The sequence below is a fragment of the Ochotona curzoniae genome, unplaced genomic scaffold, assembly GCF_017591425.1.
Source record: "Ochotona curzoniae isolate NIBS_2020 unplaced genomic scaffold, NIBS_Ocur_1.0 contig_1014, whole genome shotgun sequence".
Taxonomy (NCBI): Eukaryota; Metazoa; Chordata; class Mammalia; order Lagomorpha; family Ochotonidae; genus Ochotona; species Ochotona curzoniae.
In genome coordinates this window covers 32,749,844-32,767,507 of record NW_024464920.1, presented here as the reverse complement: position 1 = coordinate 32,767,507, position 17,664 = coordinate 32,749,844, and the positions used below count along the sequence as shown (strand labels likewise).

Here is a 17,664-nt window from a genome sequence, read left to right as displayed (position 1 = left end):
GCTTCAGATTAGCACAGCTCCAGCTGTTGCAGTCGCCTGGAGAGTGAATCAACAGAAGGAACATCTTCCTCTCTGTCTCTCCTCCTCTCTGTAGATTTAATTTTTCAATAAAAAAAATAAATCTTTGAAAAATAAAGTAAATATAGGATCATTTTTCAGAGGCCAAAGAGATAGAATTGTCCTAGGAAAATATAAAACGGATAAATATAAATTGTTTCCAGAAGTCATGTATTGTTTGGTGATTATTCCCTTATTCTACCCCCATGTCATTCTCTAATGCCAACTAAGCCTACTAGAAAAAAAAGCTTATTCAGACTTGTACTATATGAACCAGGTTGGATACACCTGAACCCACTTGGTCAATCTAAAGAACCCCAAACACAATGATTATGTCTCTTGATCTGCTGCAATCAGAAGTAAAATCTATGAAATATTCATACCAAAAATCAAACCTGAATCTGAACTTTACTTTTATGAGTTTGAAATTTTCTACAATTAAGAAGTTTTCAGGCAATGTTAGCCAGTTAACTGAGTCTTGGAGAACTGAAGCAGCGCTGCCAGCAACAACGGCCGACGTCTGCAAAACGAACTCATCGGGAGACACCTGCCACCGTCACATTACACACCGCTTCTGCACCAGGGACAAACCAGTGCTTCTTGCGCTTGACTCCTAGACTACATTATGAACTTGACTTTGCAGCCCATACTGCTCCTGCCAGATCAAAGAGCCTCTGCCCGTTGCTTTCCGTGGGACTAGTCTCCTGACTCTAGATGCCGTGTGGTGGACTAGACCCTGCGTCACAGAGCTGAGCCCTCACTCCAAGAGCGACTGGGAGAGCAAATACTCAGCATTTCTGTGAGTCCATCCGTCTGTGCCCTTCTCCGAGATTTATGAGGAGCAATCCCCAGAGAGCGAAGAGTTCAAGTACAGGGCAACCGACATGAACAATAAATGTTCACTGTAACTTTTTTAAAAAAAAATTACTCCCCAGATGAAGTATAAACTCTCCATTTTATTATTAAGTTTCATCTAATCTGTGACTCAATCCACTTTTTCAGACTAGATTCCACTCTGTATTCTATAACTGGATTCCAGACTGTATTCTATAACTCAGCCAAAAGCAGATATCTCACAATTAGCTAAAATACCACTTTCTCTGCCCTTCCTCCTGCTAGCTCGTCTTCCGGAACATGACGCCCACAGCCAGCTCACTCTGGAAGCCTGTCATATTGACCATTTCCTCCAGAAGCAGTATCATGAGCCTCCCTCTGGCCACGACACCTTTTCCTGTTGGAGGCCTGTTTTACTGTGCTTGAGCCAGCACCTAATGTGGTTAACCACATTTTCTTTTTTATCTGCCCACCTCTCCGAATCAGGCCAAAGTTCATACTGATCAATAGAACTTACAATACTAAGTCGGTTCAGTATACTGAAAATACTTCAATGCTTCATTTCAAACTTGAGGAATCAACATGTACAGCCAGGTAGTAATAGCAGGTAACAAATACAAGATAAACATAAAATAATAGCATACTTCTGGTTTGTAAAAAAATGTAACACTGTGCCAGTCATGCTATTGGGAAGGTTCATTATACTAACCCTTCTAATTAAAAGCACTTTCCTTGTGCTCGCTTCGGCAGCACATAGACTAAAATTGGAATGATACAGAAAAAATTAGCATGGCCCCTGCGCAAGGATGACCCAACGGAAAGCACTGTCCTTTCTTATTCTTTTAAAGATGTACTTATTCCTTTGAAATGCGACGTTTCAGAAAGAGAGGAAGATACACAGAGAGCATCTTCCATTTGCGGGTTCACTCCTCAAACGCCCACAATGCTATACACTCTACTGATCCCTCGGCTTTTTAATGTGAAACAATTAACCTGCCTAGATCTCTGAAGCAAATACTCTTTGAATAGGCCACCCTTACTTACACAAAATATGTTCTGTTCCAACACTTACTCAAATTCAACACGTTTACTTCCTAACAACATGATAATCTGCATTTTGAAATGTGCAGTCCATGCCTATACCAACACTGCTGTTTTCCTTGGCTACAAAAGCCCCATTGGGGCCCAACACAGCAGCCTAGTGGCTAAAATCCTTACCTAAAATGCCCCACTATGGGCCAAGCGTAATAGCATAATGGTTAAAGTCCTTGCCTTGCATGCACCAGGATCCCATATGGTCGCCGGTTCTAATCCCGGCAGCCTTGCTTCCCATCCAGCTCCCTGCTTGTTGCCTGGGAAAGCAGTAGAGGACGGCCCAAAGCCTTGGGACCCTGCACCCGCGTGGGAGACCTGGAAGAGCTCCTGAGTCCTGGCTTTGGATTGACTTCAGCTCCAGCCATTGCAGTCACTTGTGGAGTGAACCATCAGACAGAAGATCTTCCTCTCTGTCTCTCCTGCTCTCTGTATATCCGCTTTTCCAATAAAAATAAATAAATCTTTAAAAACAATACCCCACTAATTGAATATGAAATTTCTACACGCAAAACAAGCTGAATTGTTTGCAGCTGTACTGCATGGACTCCCGCTCGAATGCCTACACTTGAATCACACATGCTTTGGAGGATCGGCAAGGTAGTGTTTCTAGGCCACAGGACAGAACGCCCCCAGGTCTCCCACAGAGACCAGAGCAGGACCAGTGGTCAGGGCAAGCCATGTGACAGTGCTCATCCACCTACAGTTTATCTTGTGTCATAGATTGAATTTGTTTAAAGTTCTCCATTACATGCTAAGGTTCTTAGGAATGCACTCTGTTTTACTGTCTTTATCTCTGTAGTGGTGCTTACAAGAGAATCTTAAACAAAATTAAGCTTTACTAAATCAAACTGAACCACAGTTATCGCATCAAAGATTACTGTATCTTTTAATAGAGTGTCTGGGTAGAATTGATCAAGAATTCTCAAGAGATAAATGAGCTTTTAAAATTACTGGCCAGACACATTTTAGCCCAGAGCCCGCATTCAGGCCTATGTCACTGACAAGAGGCCTGCACTTCCAAGGAAGAACTTTATTCTGCATCCATCCTTCGCTTCACTTCCCGTTGCTAAGTAAACAAACCCACATCACCCCCATCTGACAAGCTTATCTCCAGGGTCAGGCACTGTTGGAGCTGAGTCATAAACATAAGAAAGTGAGATGGGAGAAAGTATTTTTATATCTCAGTATGAAGAGCTTATTCATTGACTTGGATTTTCATAGTCTAGCCCAGTGCTTATTAAACTTGTGGAGCTCATACAAATTTTTGAAAACCAAGAAAGCTACCCCTAGAATACTGCACGCGTTATTTTTAAACACACAAGAAATTGCCAAATACCTTCAAAAGTCCTGTGAGACCACTTATGAACATGATTCTATAGACACCTGGGTTAATAATGTAATTTATAGTCAAAAAGTGATTAAATACCAGAAAACTATTATACCTTATAATTTATATTTTTTTTATTTTATTCTCTCAGTCAATGATTCATCAATACCTACCTACAATGATACTTAGGATTATTTTGTGGCAAAGCCTTCTTTTAAAACAAAACAAAAAAAAAAGATTTCTTTTTATTGCAAAGTCAGTTATACAGAGAGGAAGAGAGACAGAGAGGAGCATCTTCCATCCATTGATTCACTCCCCAAGTGACCGCAATGGCTGGAGCTGCGCCAATCCAAAACCACGAGCCAGTAACTTCCTCCAGGTCTCCCACGCGGGTGCAGGGTCCCAAGGCTTTGGGCCGTCCTCAACTGCTTTCCCAGGCCACAGGCAGGGAGCTGGATGGGAAGTGAAGCCGCCAGGTTTAGAACTGGTGCCCATATGAGATCCCAGTGCATTCAAGGCAAGGACTTTAGCCACTATGTACTTTTTTTTATTGAAAAGGCAGATTTACAGCGAGGAGACACAAAGGGAAAAGATCTTCTGTACACTGGCTCACTCCCCAAGTAGCTGCAATGACCAGAGCTGATTTCATCCAAAGCCAGGAGCCAGGAACCTCAACCCTCAAACCTCCTCCAGGTCTCCCACGTGGATGCAGGGTCTCAAGGTTTTGGGCTGTCCTTGACTACTTTTCCCAGGCCACAAGCAAGAAGCTGGATGTGAAGTGGAGCAGCTGGGACATGAACTGGAGTCCGCGTGGGATCCTGGAGCATATGCAAGGAGAGGACTTCAGCCACACACTGTTGTGCTGGACCCTGGTTTTTGTTATTAAGTGTAAAATGACAAGAATGTCTAGAAAACAAATACATAGGCAGGTGTTTTGGTAAGGGCATAGTCATGCCGACACTCTTAAGCTCAAGATATCTGAGAGGTGTTTAAAGAGCAAGAAGGCTGGTGGAGCTCAAGCCAGTAGAAGTGGATTGAGAAAGCTGAAGATTACTGGAGGAGTGTGAGTGATCAGACTCACTGTATTCAGTTGGTATTTGTCAAGAATCACACTCATGCAAGAGTCAGATTGGGTCCGTAGCTCCCAGCTTCAGCCCGAGCTGGAGCAATCGCAGTTCCAACCAAATACGAGTGCACCCACATGTGTTTTTTTCTGCTGTCAGCATCTGGGGAGTGGACCAGTGAATGGACTGTCTCTATTGCTCTTGTCTATCTCCTGGCATTCCCTGTCTTAATATAATCTGTTACCACTTGTAGTCGTCCTCAGTTTCATGGCATACATGCTGAAGTCATCAATAGTTGGAATCTGAAGTGAAGCAGCGGGGGCAGGGGAGGGCCAACTGTCAGCATTATGATAGCTGTCGCAAACAGAATGAGGTGAAATCTTGCTGTGGTTTTTATTTCCATTCACCTCCAAGTTAGTGATCGTATTTTTTCATGCATCTCTTGACCATTTGCATTTCAGCTTTCAAAAAACGCCTGTTCATGTCCTTTGCACATTTCTTAATTGGATTCTTTGTTTTGATGTTGTTGCATTTCTTGAACTCTGTATTTACTGGATACTAATCTTTATCAGATGCCTTGTTTGCAAATATATTCTCTTATTCTTCTGGTTGCCTCTTCATTTTGACGAGTATTTCCTTTGCCATACAGAAACTTCTTAGCTTAATGTATTCCCATTTCTTAGTTGTTGCTGTTGTTGTTGTTGTTGTTTTGCCCTTATCGCCTATGCCACTGAGATCTTTACTTAGAAGTCTTTCCCTATAGCAGTGTTTGGAGAGTTTTCCCAATGTTTTCCTCTGGTGATTTGATGGTATCAGATTATATATTCAGATTCTTGATCCAATATGAATTTATTTTTGTATAAAGTATGAGATACAAGTCTCGTTACATGCTTTTGCATGTGGAAATTAAATTTTATCGACACTATTTCTCCAGGGATTGATTTTGGCTCATTTGTCAAAGATTAGATGGTTATAAATGTTTAGATTAATTTCTGGTATTTCTACTCTGTTTTATTGATTTACATGTGTATTTCTGTGTCAATACCAAGCTATTTTTGTTAGAAATGCCCTGTAAGATATCTTGAAACCCAGTACCATGACACATTAAGCCTTTTGCTTTGAAGATTGCTTTAAGCTACTTTGTATTTCCATATGAATTTTAGCATCATTTTTTTTCTGTAGCTGAGAAAAATGTTCTTGATATTCTGATTGGGATCACTTGGACCTGTTTACATACATATACTTTCTAGCCAAGAAGGCTTCATGAATCATTTCAAGATTTCCTTATTAGTCATAGTGTAACTCAGAGATTTTTTTTCTCAGGACTATTCAGGGCTTTTAAGACTGCTTACTACTAGTAAAAGAAATTTCCACGGTCCCAAGTTCAATATATAAATAACTTCAAGCTAAACTGTCTTATCCTGAAGGAATACAATATTTTAAATCTAAAGAAGTCTGTTTAAACCACATATAATATAATATAATATAATATAATATAATATAATATAATATAATATAATATAATATAATATAATATAATATAATATAATATATCTCCAGACTCCTGACTTTGGATTGGCTTAGTTCCAGCCATTGTGGCTGCTTGGGGAGTGAGCCATCAGACAGAAGATCTTCCTCTCTGTTTCTCCTCCTCTCTGTATATCTGCCTTTCCAATAAAAATCTTTTTTAAAAATTACTACTAACAGTTATATAACAACAAACTGGAAAATCTAGAAGAAATGGATGGATTTCTGCAATCATAGGATCTAAAAAAACTGAGTCCTGAAGACACAGAAAATCTAAGTAGACCAATAACTAAGACAGAGATTGAATTAGTAATAAAGATCCTCTCAGAATGAAAACCACAGGACCAAATGGTTTCACTGCTGAATTCTACCAAACTTTTCAATAAGAACTGATTTCTATTTCCTCAAACTATACCAACAATTAAAAGGGAAGGAATCCTCCCCCAAATCCTTTTATTATAGCATCATTATCTTTACAGACCAATATCCCTGATGAATTTAGACATAAAGATACTCAACAAAATACTAGCTAACAGAATACAAAGACACGTCAGAAAAACCATTCACCCAGAACAAGTGGGATTTATCCCTGGTCAGTAGGGATGGTTCTACTTATGCAAAGCAATACATGAGAGGAGTCAGATGTGCTAAGAGGTAGTTAGGACCTCTGATCCCTGGTGAAGTTACTTTTTGAAAATATAAAATCTTGATTCTCCCCCATTTTTCACCATACCAAAGGGACATTCTAAGTCAGCCCCTTCAAGCAAAAGCAAAGGGACAAAATCAGAATATCAACCCCCATCTTTGAATTATTGTCCTGACAAAAACTAGGGCAGTGGGAGGAGGTGGGCGCCAGTCACACCCTTCAGACAAGGAACTAGACTGCCCACTGTGAATGAATTCTTTTTTCCACCCTTTGATTCATTTTGTCAGCCTCCCTGAGATGGTGCATAAAGGACACCAAACATGAACTCCAAAAGAAACTGTCAAATATGTCTTGACAATTGGATGCTGGACTCTGCTATTGTCCATACCTACAGTGTAAGGTTCCACTTCAACAGCAGAATGATGGACATGTGATTGTTTATGAAGGACTATACCACCGCAATAATATAGAGAAAATGATATTATTTGGGGAATTTGTTGAGGGGAGAGGGGCACCCCAGAGCCTATGGAACTGCATTATAAAACAATAACAATAATAAAATATAGTAAAAAAAAAAAAAACCTCTAGTGATTAACGTTGCTTAATGAGTTTGTTCACATATGTGGTATACAGTTTGTATTAGAACAGAAGATAGCATAACACAACCATGTATATTTGAATAGCCATATTTATAATAAATAAGTTATCCAGAGAAAAGTTATTTGATAGATAACTGATAAATATATATCTCCTCTAATTCCACCAAGAAGTTCAGACTAGATTATTTATTTCAGGTGTGTACAATAGCAGGGTAACTTCCTCCAAATCTCTGACTTTTGCAAAGATTAACAATAAAAATGTCCTTTAACATTTTTCAGATCCAAGCTTGAATACAGGCAAGCCTGGGTATATTTTTAAACCAACAGAAATTAAACTAAGATTTAGTTAAGATGAAAAATTAGTAGATAAGAAAACTGTGTCTAAGCAGCATTGGCAACAATGTTTTGTAGAATCGGTAGATTCGATATCAGCTGTCTTGGCAGTGAAAACTGATCCTTGGCACAGTGGCTGGTGCCACTTTATCATATGGCATTGTGATGTCATTTGAGACGTCCTTCAACACCAGTAACACTGGCAACTTCAAATGGGTTTAGCACAGTGCCGCGTGCAGAAGACACAGCAAAATAAACGTCGGGAAGGAAGAAGTAAGTTATAAATGTCATTGGGTGTGAGACAACTTTTATAGAAGGACTCAGGTACCTGTGCACGGTGTGTGGTGACACAACCAGAAAAGTCCTTCTTGGTTTTGAAACAGTTAGGAGTAACCGGAAAATATGACTTGCTTATAAACGATAACCTCTTTCAAAGTAGTCTCCTAAAAACATCACAGATCACAATCTTTATATGTAATACAATTTTAACAGAATATGATCATTTGAATTAACATGCATCAGAAATCTCTAACATAAAAACACTTTTAAACACATAGTTAAAATTTTGCCTGCAGCTCCACCCCCTGTTGATTTCTTGAATTGCAGTTCCCATGTTTCAGAAAAATTCAGCCTGCAAGTCCTGTTCTATCTGCTAATTTTCAAGGAATTTTTTGAGACTCATGTCTTTTAACTAACCATCTTCACTAAAGTAACAGAACAAAGTTTCAGAACAAAGAGCATGAGATCTGCACAGATCCTTCAAGATTTGCTTCACTCAGGAGACAGACAGCAACCCTGTAGCACAGTTTAAACTATATAGCACACATATTGTTTTCCAAGCTGTGTTATACCTCTTGCACAAATGAGAGTGCCTGACGGGGTTGTGGAAATGAGTTCAAGAAATGAGTGTCTTTCAGTGGAAAAAAGTTTGAAATACAAGCGCAGTTTTTTTTTTCCCTAATACATATATTCATGAATTTTACTAATCGGACCAAGTGACTTGGCCACACGTGAGCTCATGCAATAGGACAGGCCCGTATGATTCTCCTGTACACACAGGACATAATTATTGTGAGTAGTGCTGCATTCTACTTCTGCCATGTACTGGAAAATAGAATATACAATGTCAAATCAATAATTTATAGCATCTGGATGTAAAGTCAGATAAGGAGCCAGCATTGTGGTGCAGTGGGTTAAGCTGTCACTTTACATGCTAGAAGTGATGATTTCCGAGCCTGGCACAGTAGCCTAGCAGCTAAAGTCCTCATCTTGCATGCAATGGGATCCCATATGGGCACCATTTCATGTCCCAGCAGCCCCACCTCCCATCCAGCTCCCTGCTTGAGGTCTGGGAAAGAAGTCGAGGACGGCCCAAGCTCTTAGGACCCTGAATTCACATGGGAGACCCAGAAGAAGGTCCTGGTTCCTGGTTTCAGATCAGTTCAGCTCCAGCTGTTGCAACCATTCAGAGAGTGAATATTGGATGGAAGAGCTTACTCTCTGTCTCTTCTCCTTTCTGTATACCTGACTTTCCAATAAAAAATAAATAACTCTTTAAAGAATAAATAAATTCGAAAAAATTAAATATGTCTTTCCAATAAAAATAAATATATCTTTCAAAAATAAAAAGGTTTGGGCCCAGCATGGTAGCCTAACAGCTAAAGTCCTTACCTTACATGTGCCAGGATCCCATATGGGCACTGGTCCACTTCCCTTCCAGCTCCCTGTCTGTGGCCTGGGAAAGCAATGCAGGACGACCCAAAGCCTTGGGACCCTGCACCTGCACTAGGGACCCAGAAACAGGCTCTTGGGACCTAGCTTCAGATCAGTTCAGCTCGGTCATTTAAACCACTTTGGGAGTGAATCAGAGGATAAGAGATCTTTCTGTCTCTCCTTCTCTTCTGGATATCTGACTTTCCAATTAAAAAAAAAACTTATCAAAATAAAATAAAATGAGTTATTAAGGAATTAACTCCATTCGTGAGTCCTCCACTGTCATGACCTATCACCTCCCAGAAATCCCCTACCTCCTAACCAGTTTCAACATAAGAATGTTGGTAGAACATAAACCTTAAGTCCATCACACACACACAAAAATAAGAAAACATTCATTCAGATGACAGAGTTTCAGTCAAAAAAAAGTAAGTGGAATAAAGCTGGTAATTTTGTATTGATGAAAATAACAGTTTATATCCGAGAGGAATTAGCTATTAGCTGATGCACACCAGCTGTGTTCCACCACAGGCACCTTCAGGAATTGTGAAGCAATTTCTTACCAATGAAACCCTTACATACAGTTAAGAATTTCAGTCTATCCTATCCATAAAATATGGAAAAATGTGGCTATTGTGCTAAGAAGGAATATTGCTTTGTTAGAGGCATAGAAATTAAGGGGAGAAAGTCCCCAAGAAAAATAAAAAGATCTATTTAGAGTAAGAATCGAAATCTAGAGAAATAATATTCAAACTAACCCAGGTAAATATGCTGAAATACTATACAGCAATGAGAATGAATAACTAACACCATCTGCCATGGTTTGGATATGAGCTTGATTGCTCCCAAGACCCCTTCGCGAAGACTGTTGGTTGCAGAAGAGTTCCTTTTTTATTTTAGCTTTGAAGTGGCAAATACCTCCAGGTGCTCAATCATGGGCACTCACAAAGAGAATTTTCTGACAGTTCTACCGAAAGCAGCTTTTGTGTCCTCCTTGCATAACTTCCCAAGATAACTGCTTGTGGTAGGCTCCCTGAGTAACTTCCAGCTTAGTTCTGTTCACCATCTCTCTGATGTTGCCTCCTGCTGGGTGTGAATTTCTACCTGTGTGTGTATATGGGCGTGAGTCAGATGATGCCTTTTTTTCTAGTATGTTTAGACTCCTGCTGAATTATCCAAGGTGCATCTGTCTCTGACAAATGCTTTGAAGGAGAAAAAGGAAAAATGAGATACCCCCAGAAACAAGGAAGTCTTCAGGATAAAGAACATTTACTGCTTGTGTGGTAATTACTGTTTATTTCATCCCCTGTTTGTGTTGTTCTTGTTACACTTGTAATTACTTATATCGATTTTCTTGTTTATTATCTTCTAGGTAAGTTCCCTGTGGTGAGGTAGGGTCATGTGTATCCTGCTCAACTCCACAAACCAATGCCCAGAACATAAGCTGTACTGGATATTTTTGCAAGAGTGGGAGGGAAGGAGCGAGGGAGAAAGGAAATGGAGGAGGTAAGGATGACAAGAATGGAAGGGCGCCCTTCTAATCTTTCCTCTAAGAAGTCAACTAGCGTATATGACTAAACCAAAACTGTTTTAGTTCATAATATTTCTGAAGCTGATATGTGTCGGGGTGGGGAATGTTGCCCCACATAAATAAATTTTCCAAATCTCCAAACACCCACTGGGTGTCCAGCAATCCATTTGAAATCTGACTCTACCCAGACTCCATAGTGTAATTTTACCTCCACATGACTCCCCCACTTCAGACCAGTTCCATAGTTGACGAGAATAACTCCCAGAACTCAGGAAATGCTTTACTCACCAGTACTGACTGGTTAACGTTCCATCAGCAACAGCCAAGTGGAAGCATGGTGCTGGGCAGGATATGGAAACAGCAAAGAGCTCTCACATCCTCTCCTCATGTTCGTCTCCCAGGAACTCTCTGAATCCAGCTGCTCACAGTTTTTTAGGAAGGTTTCAGTATCTGGAAATAGTTGATTAGATTGTTGGCCACTGGTAACTGAATTTAACCTCTAGCCCATCTCCCCTTCTCAAGATCATGCATTGGTGTTTCTGGAAGACAGCTTCCCCCTCCATTCTGAAGCTATCTAGGGGCTCGTAGCCCACAGACACTAGCAAACAAAGGACATCCTTAGCATTCCACTAGAGTCCAAGTATTTTGGAGCTATTGCCAGGAACAAGGGGCAAAACAAATTGTACCACTATCTTCCTTCACCCATAGCCAATAATCCCTGCCAGGTACTACCCCCCTTCAAGCCTTCAGTCTTTGATAAGTGTTCTTAATTTAAAAGAATGATACAAATGTAGCTTTAATCCAAGGATTCAGGCTACAGATGTCCCTTCTGCAAAGAATCTGTGGAACTACCTAAAAAACCCAAAGTTTTGAGTGTTCCCTTTTTTTTGGTATTGCTACGCTATCAGATATAGGGTTATCTCTTTCTCTCTCTCTCTCTCTCTCTCTCTCTCTCTCTCTCTCTCTCTCTCTCTCGTCTATTGTATGGTGGTGCTAAGAAGACTTGATATGGAAATTCTTGAGGAACTATGAGGAGCTAAAAGTCAAGATATGTGGCTTAATGTCTACCATGAGCACTCATTGGCCAGCTGCATGACCTTGTGCAAATCACTAATCCATATGTACACAGTAAGACCTTCCACGATATTTTCAATCCCTGCTAGCTCTCAAATTCTAAAATGTTAGAAAATAGTAATTATCATCACTTTCACTTTACTGTTGTAGGTATGGCCATGTCCGTGGCCTTATTTAATATAATTTTTATTATCTGAAATTAAGTGTTTACCAGGAACAAACTTCAGGGGACTGAGCAAAGGATAGAGATGAAAACAATATAGCTGTAAGCTTATTAAGAAATCACATTTCCCAGCTAAACAAATCAAACAAAAAATCATTCTTTATGCTTCTTGCCACTTTAGGCTGTGTATCAACTGATCTTAAAAGGGTTTACAAGGGGCCCGGTGCGTTGCCTCAAGTGATTAATCCTCACCCTTCAAGTGCCAGAATCCCATATGGGTGCCAGGTTGTGTCCCAGCTGCTCCATTTCCCATCCAGCTTCCTGCTTGTCTGGTAAAGCAGAGGAGGATGACCCAAAGCTTTGGAATCTTACAACTATGTAGGAGACCCAAAAGAAGCTCCTTGCTTCAGATTGGCTAAGCTCAGCCTGTTGCGGAGTAAACCAGTGGATAGGAGATCTTTCTGTGACTCCTCTCTGTACATCTGCCTTTCCAATAAAAATAAATAAATCTTAAAAAAAATGCCTTTACAATTCTAGAACCATGCCACTGGAGACCACCATTGTGAGTGTTCAAATATTTGTCACTTTGTCATTTTTAACTCTGAAGCTTTATTTGTAAAATTAAATGAAACAAAAGCAAATAGTGGGCCCGGCGCGGTGGCGCAAGTGGTTAAGTCCTCGCCTTGCACGCCCGGGATCCCATATGGGCACCGGTTCTAATCCCGGCAGCCCCGCTTCCCTTCCAGCTCCCTGCCTGTGGCCCCGGGAAAGCAGTCGAGGATGGCCCAAAGCTTTGGGAACCTGCACCCGCGTGGGAGACCCGGAAGAGGCTCCTGGCTTCGGATCGGCATAGTATCGACCCGTTGCGCTCACTTGGGGAGTGAATCATCAGACGGAAGATCTTCCTCTCTGTCTCTCCTATCTGTATATCTGCCTTTCCAATAAAAAAATAATAAAAATAAATCTTTAAAAAAAAAAAGCAAATAGTGTAGATATAATACCTATTGAAATAGAAGAGCATGCATGCTTTGTTCATGCATGAATATATATGTTTATTGCATGTATGCTAAACTCTTCAGCCAATTTTATGTCCAAAACATATATCCAAAAACTAAAGCCAATAATATTTTTAAAAGTAATCTCCATTGACCACTCATATTCTTCAACAACTTACGTGTTGATCACTTTGATTAAAATTTACTGATTTTTTTGATTATTAATTTAGAGTGGGAGCTCAATGTAGTCTTCCTTTGCCTGTCTGCTTGCTTTCAGCTGTTATTCGTATGCTTTCTCTCTACCATGTCCTTTGCTGTACGGAAATTTCACTTTCCTTATGCAACCAAGTCAACAAATCATCAACTCTTTCCCATGTGGTTTCTCAGTCCCAGGTCATACTTGAAAGGCTATTTTCTCCTCAATCTTATAAACATATTTACCTATATTTCCTAGCATCACTGGATATTTATATGAATATAAACTTTAATACGTAAGAAAATTCAGATATGTGATACATAAGAAAACTTATTTTTCATCTAGTGATCTAGTTAACCTAACATTACTTTCAGATGTCACCTTGAACAGCAATATTTCTTTTTTCAGATTTATTTTACTTGAAAGTCAGAGATATAGAGAAAGGGAGAGACAGAGAGAGAAATCTAGTGGTTCACTCCCCAGAGGTTCACTATGGCAGGGGCTGAGCTGATCCAATTCCAGAGCTTCTTCTGGGTCACCGATGAGGGTGCTGGGGCCCAAGGACTTGGACCATCCTCTAGTTTCTCAGGCCATAAGTAGGAAGCTGAATTGGAAGTGGAACAGCCAGGACACAAACTAGCCCCCATATGGAATGCTGATGCTGCAAGCAGATGGTAAGCCAGCTATGTGACTGCACCGGTCCTGAAATACATTATTTTATGGAATGAAGTGTTGCCTCATTTTAGAGTCACAAATAAAACCAGTTAAGACCTATCAACTGAAAAGAACTGTTACTTTTGTTATACATGATTTTCCATATGCATCTAAGTTTATTTTTGGTCTCTATTCCGTCATACTCACTATTTCAGTACCAGTGCCAAACTTTTAAATTTTAGTAGCAGTATTTCACATATTTTTTAAATTTTACTAATATGAACAGATTTCATGTGTTCATAAGTACAATTGTAAGAAAATAATTATACTTCTGCTACCTATTCCTCCCTCAACTCCTCTCCTTTTTTCCTTTTTTTTCCCCACAACAACATAGTTTTAATTCACCCTGTAATCACAGGCTTACTACACCACTAACTATAATATTCAATAAGTAAAAAGCAGAGAAACCAGTTTTTCAGTTTTTCAGGAGTAAGTAAAATAAACAAACACTAGGGGGCGGCATTGTGATGTAACAGGTTCAGCCTAGAATGCTGCATAGGTTTGGTCCAGACTGCTCCACTTTTGATCCAGCTCTCTGCTAATGTGCCTGGGAAAACAGTGCAAGATGGCCCATGTGCCTGAGCCCCTACATCCACATGGGAGTCTCAGAGGAAGCACTGGGCTCCTGGCTTCAGCTTGGCCCTCTCCCAGCCATTGTTGTCAGTTGAGAAGTGAACCAACAGATGGAAGATTCTCTCTCTCCTCTTTTTCTCTGTAACTCAGCGTTTCAAGTACATAAATCTTTAGAAAGGTTAAAATCACAAGACGTCTGCTTCATAATCTAGCCCCAAAAGATGAATATAATATGTTTTGTCTAATCTGTAAGAGCCAACATAGAATACCCAAAAATGAATAGGAATGAATCAGACAGTATACATTCTTGCTTTGATATCTATTATTATACATCTTTTTTCTAAGAGAATATTCGGCTTAGGAAAATATTTTATATGTGTGTATGAATATATCCTATAGCTTTTATTATTCTATAATCAGGCACTATGACCTTTTACAAGTATTTTACGTAAATAATCATGGTAGAAAAATGAAGAGAAAGAAAAAACATCATCTAATCGTAGCCACAAGAAACAAATGTAAGTGCTTCTTCTACCAGAAGCCATTCCACTCCTTCATTCACCTTATTTTTATTAAGCATCTGTATTCTACTCTATTGTAGGTCTTAAGGGTACAGCATGAATAAAAATCCTTGTCTTCAGTTAATTCAAATATATATTTAAAAGGATACTATAATTTTATAATGTTTGTAATTTGCTTCTTCTATGGCCTTGTTTTTTTGGAATATCTCCCTAATTTTGTCAGGCTTTTGTGGTTTTCCCATTCACCTGAACTGATTCCTGAAAGAAAATGGTCACTGATTGTTCCCTGACAGGCAGTCCAATTCAGCTTCTCCTTCCATACTGTGGTGTTAGATGGTAAGAAAGAGACCTGCTCCCCCAAACTAAAGGGTGCTATGAATTCCTTGGAGCACAACAGCCTCCTTAGGAAATCAGAAAGCTTCAGCCTAGTTGTTTACTGCTATATACTGTGTTCCCCTAATACTTAGAGCCTCAGAGCAATGATTTCCTCATTAATTCTTACAGTTCTGGAGGTTAGCTTGGCTCAGAGAAGCAACTGCCTCTCTTGTGTAATTTGATGAGCTTTGATGTTGCCATCTTCTTCCTCATTCCCATGTTGCATTCATTCTGGCTATGGGCTGCAAAGTCCACAAAACTGTAGTCTTAGACACCTGTCATAGCCTCCACAGGACCTGGATTTCCTCCCAACAGAGCAGCTGTGTTTGGAACTGAAGTGTGCCAAAGCACTAACCACAAGCTCTGTCACCCTTTATGATGTAACCTTGGATGTCACAAAGGGCCATCAGAGTCGGGAGGGAGGTATGTGAACTCTACTCGACAGCAGGAGTGTCACCTTTCCACTGGGAAGCAAACAACCCAGAAGGGTTAGGAAATGTCTGCCATGGAGCTCAACCTGCACCTACTTGTAAACAGGTACAGGAAACTTCAGTTCAACTGGAAAGTTACAGGATCTAATTTCTCTAAAATAATACATCTCAGATCCTAATTACTGAAAAAGAACTGATCACAGGATAACCAAGCATGTTAATTCATTCATACTTACTCCATGGATTAACATTTGGAAATATTGGTGACTGATCTGACATTTTGATCAGTTGTATTGTTTAAACAGTTCACCTCAAGTAGCAATCTTTGCTATTTCTGAAGCAGCAGATATATCATTAATTATGGCATCAAAGGCAATTACTATTATAAAGTAAGTAACCAGCACTTAATTGTAATTTTAAGAACACTATCAAATGAATTACAGACATCTGTGGGGTCTCTAGCTACAGTATAGTAAATGGGCTAAATACCTTGAGTTCGCACAGGTGATAAAAATCGAGAAATTATTTATATTCATGCAAAGAAAACTTCTCCTACTTCTATTCAACACCCAATGAATACTCTGTATGTGGCACAAATACTAAATGCCTGCGGCACATTAGCAAATTAGGATAGGCATAAAATAAGATCACCCCTCATTTTTGAAGTTCCAGGATCCAGGGTAGACCCCCAAATTTGTGGATGCTCAAATCCTTTGTGTGTAGTGTTTGCTTGTAAACTACATGTTTCCTATCACATTGCTTTAAATACTCAATAAAATGTTGATGCCATTAAATGTTTGCTATGCTTTATGTGGGAATGGCCATAGAAAAAAAAGTCTGTACACGTTCAGTAGAGATGCACATTTTTTTTCAAATATTCTCAAGCCTTGATTGAGTCTGTGAATGTGGAACTTCATGGGTTGGAAAGACTGTCATATAGAAAGGATTGCTAGTATAGATCAATTTATTTTTAAACTTTTTGTTTAGGAGACAGAGGAGAGATGCCACCTGCTGGTTCACCCCCCGCCCCAAATGTCTGCCCAGACTGGATCAGAAGCAGAGCTGCCAAAACTCAAAGCAGCACTCCAATACGGGATGCTAGCATCGTGAGTGGTGGCTTTGATTTCATATCCTCAACAGTGCCACAGATCTAGTATCTGATCATGACTTTCATTTGCAAGAACAACCAAGCATTATCCAGAGCCAAATGAGATCATGAGGATGTGTGATTAAACTCAACGCAGCCGGTTGTTATTAAGAACTAACAGGATTAAGCAAAAGATGAAGTCAGAGCGTAACTATTATAGAGGCAACAATATAGAACTGAGAACAGATCCTGGACTCGGCCACTCACCAAGTATGAACTTTGGTTAAATATCTAACCCTTCTAGATGCGAGCTCCTGCCAATCACAGAATCAGAGATCCTGGAATTCAGGGAAGGTTCAGTTTTGGGTAACAAACAAGAGGAACTCTATGCAGAGAGGTTAACAGGGCCCAGACTACGTGCCAAGCTAAACTGGTCAGAAAATCCACAGTTTCATCCTACAAGCTCTCAGGCTATGAGACAATTTGAATGGTAATGCCAGACACAGCCAAGCAAACATTACAGCACAATTTCACGAGACCTCAAACAGAAAAATTTCTTAACATTCCATTCTGTTGCCGCTACTTGAAAATACTGCACATTTATGTGCTTTCAACTCATGGCAATAAAAAATAATTTTTTTTCCCATATTTTGAGGGGCCCAGAGTGGTAGCCTAATGGCTAAAGTCCTCACCTTGCATGTACCAAGGATTTCATATGGGCACCAGTTCGTATCTTGGCTGTTCCACTTCCCATCCATCTCCCTGCTTGTGGCCTGGGAAAGCAGTCAAGGATGACCCAAAGCCTTGGG

At 39.9% G+C, this 17,664-nt stretch overlaps 1 non-coding gene across 1 annotated transcript; it reads left to right on the top strand.

Moving 5' to 3' along the window:
- Positions 1-1,625: 1,625 nt before the first annotated feature.
- On the top strand, positions 1,626-1,727 carry LOC121164264. Its single transcript, XR_005885062.1, has one exon. It is a non-coding gene; the product is annotated as a U6 spliceosomal RNA (small nuclear RNA).
- Positions 1,728-17,664: the final 15,937 nt, after the last annotated feature.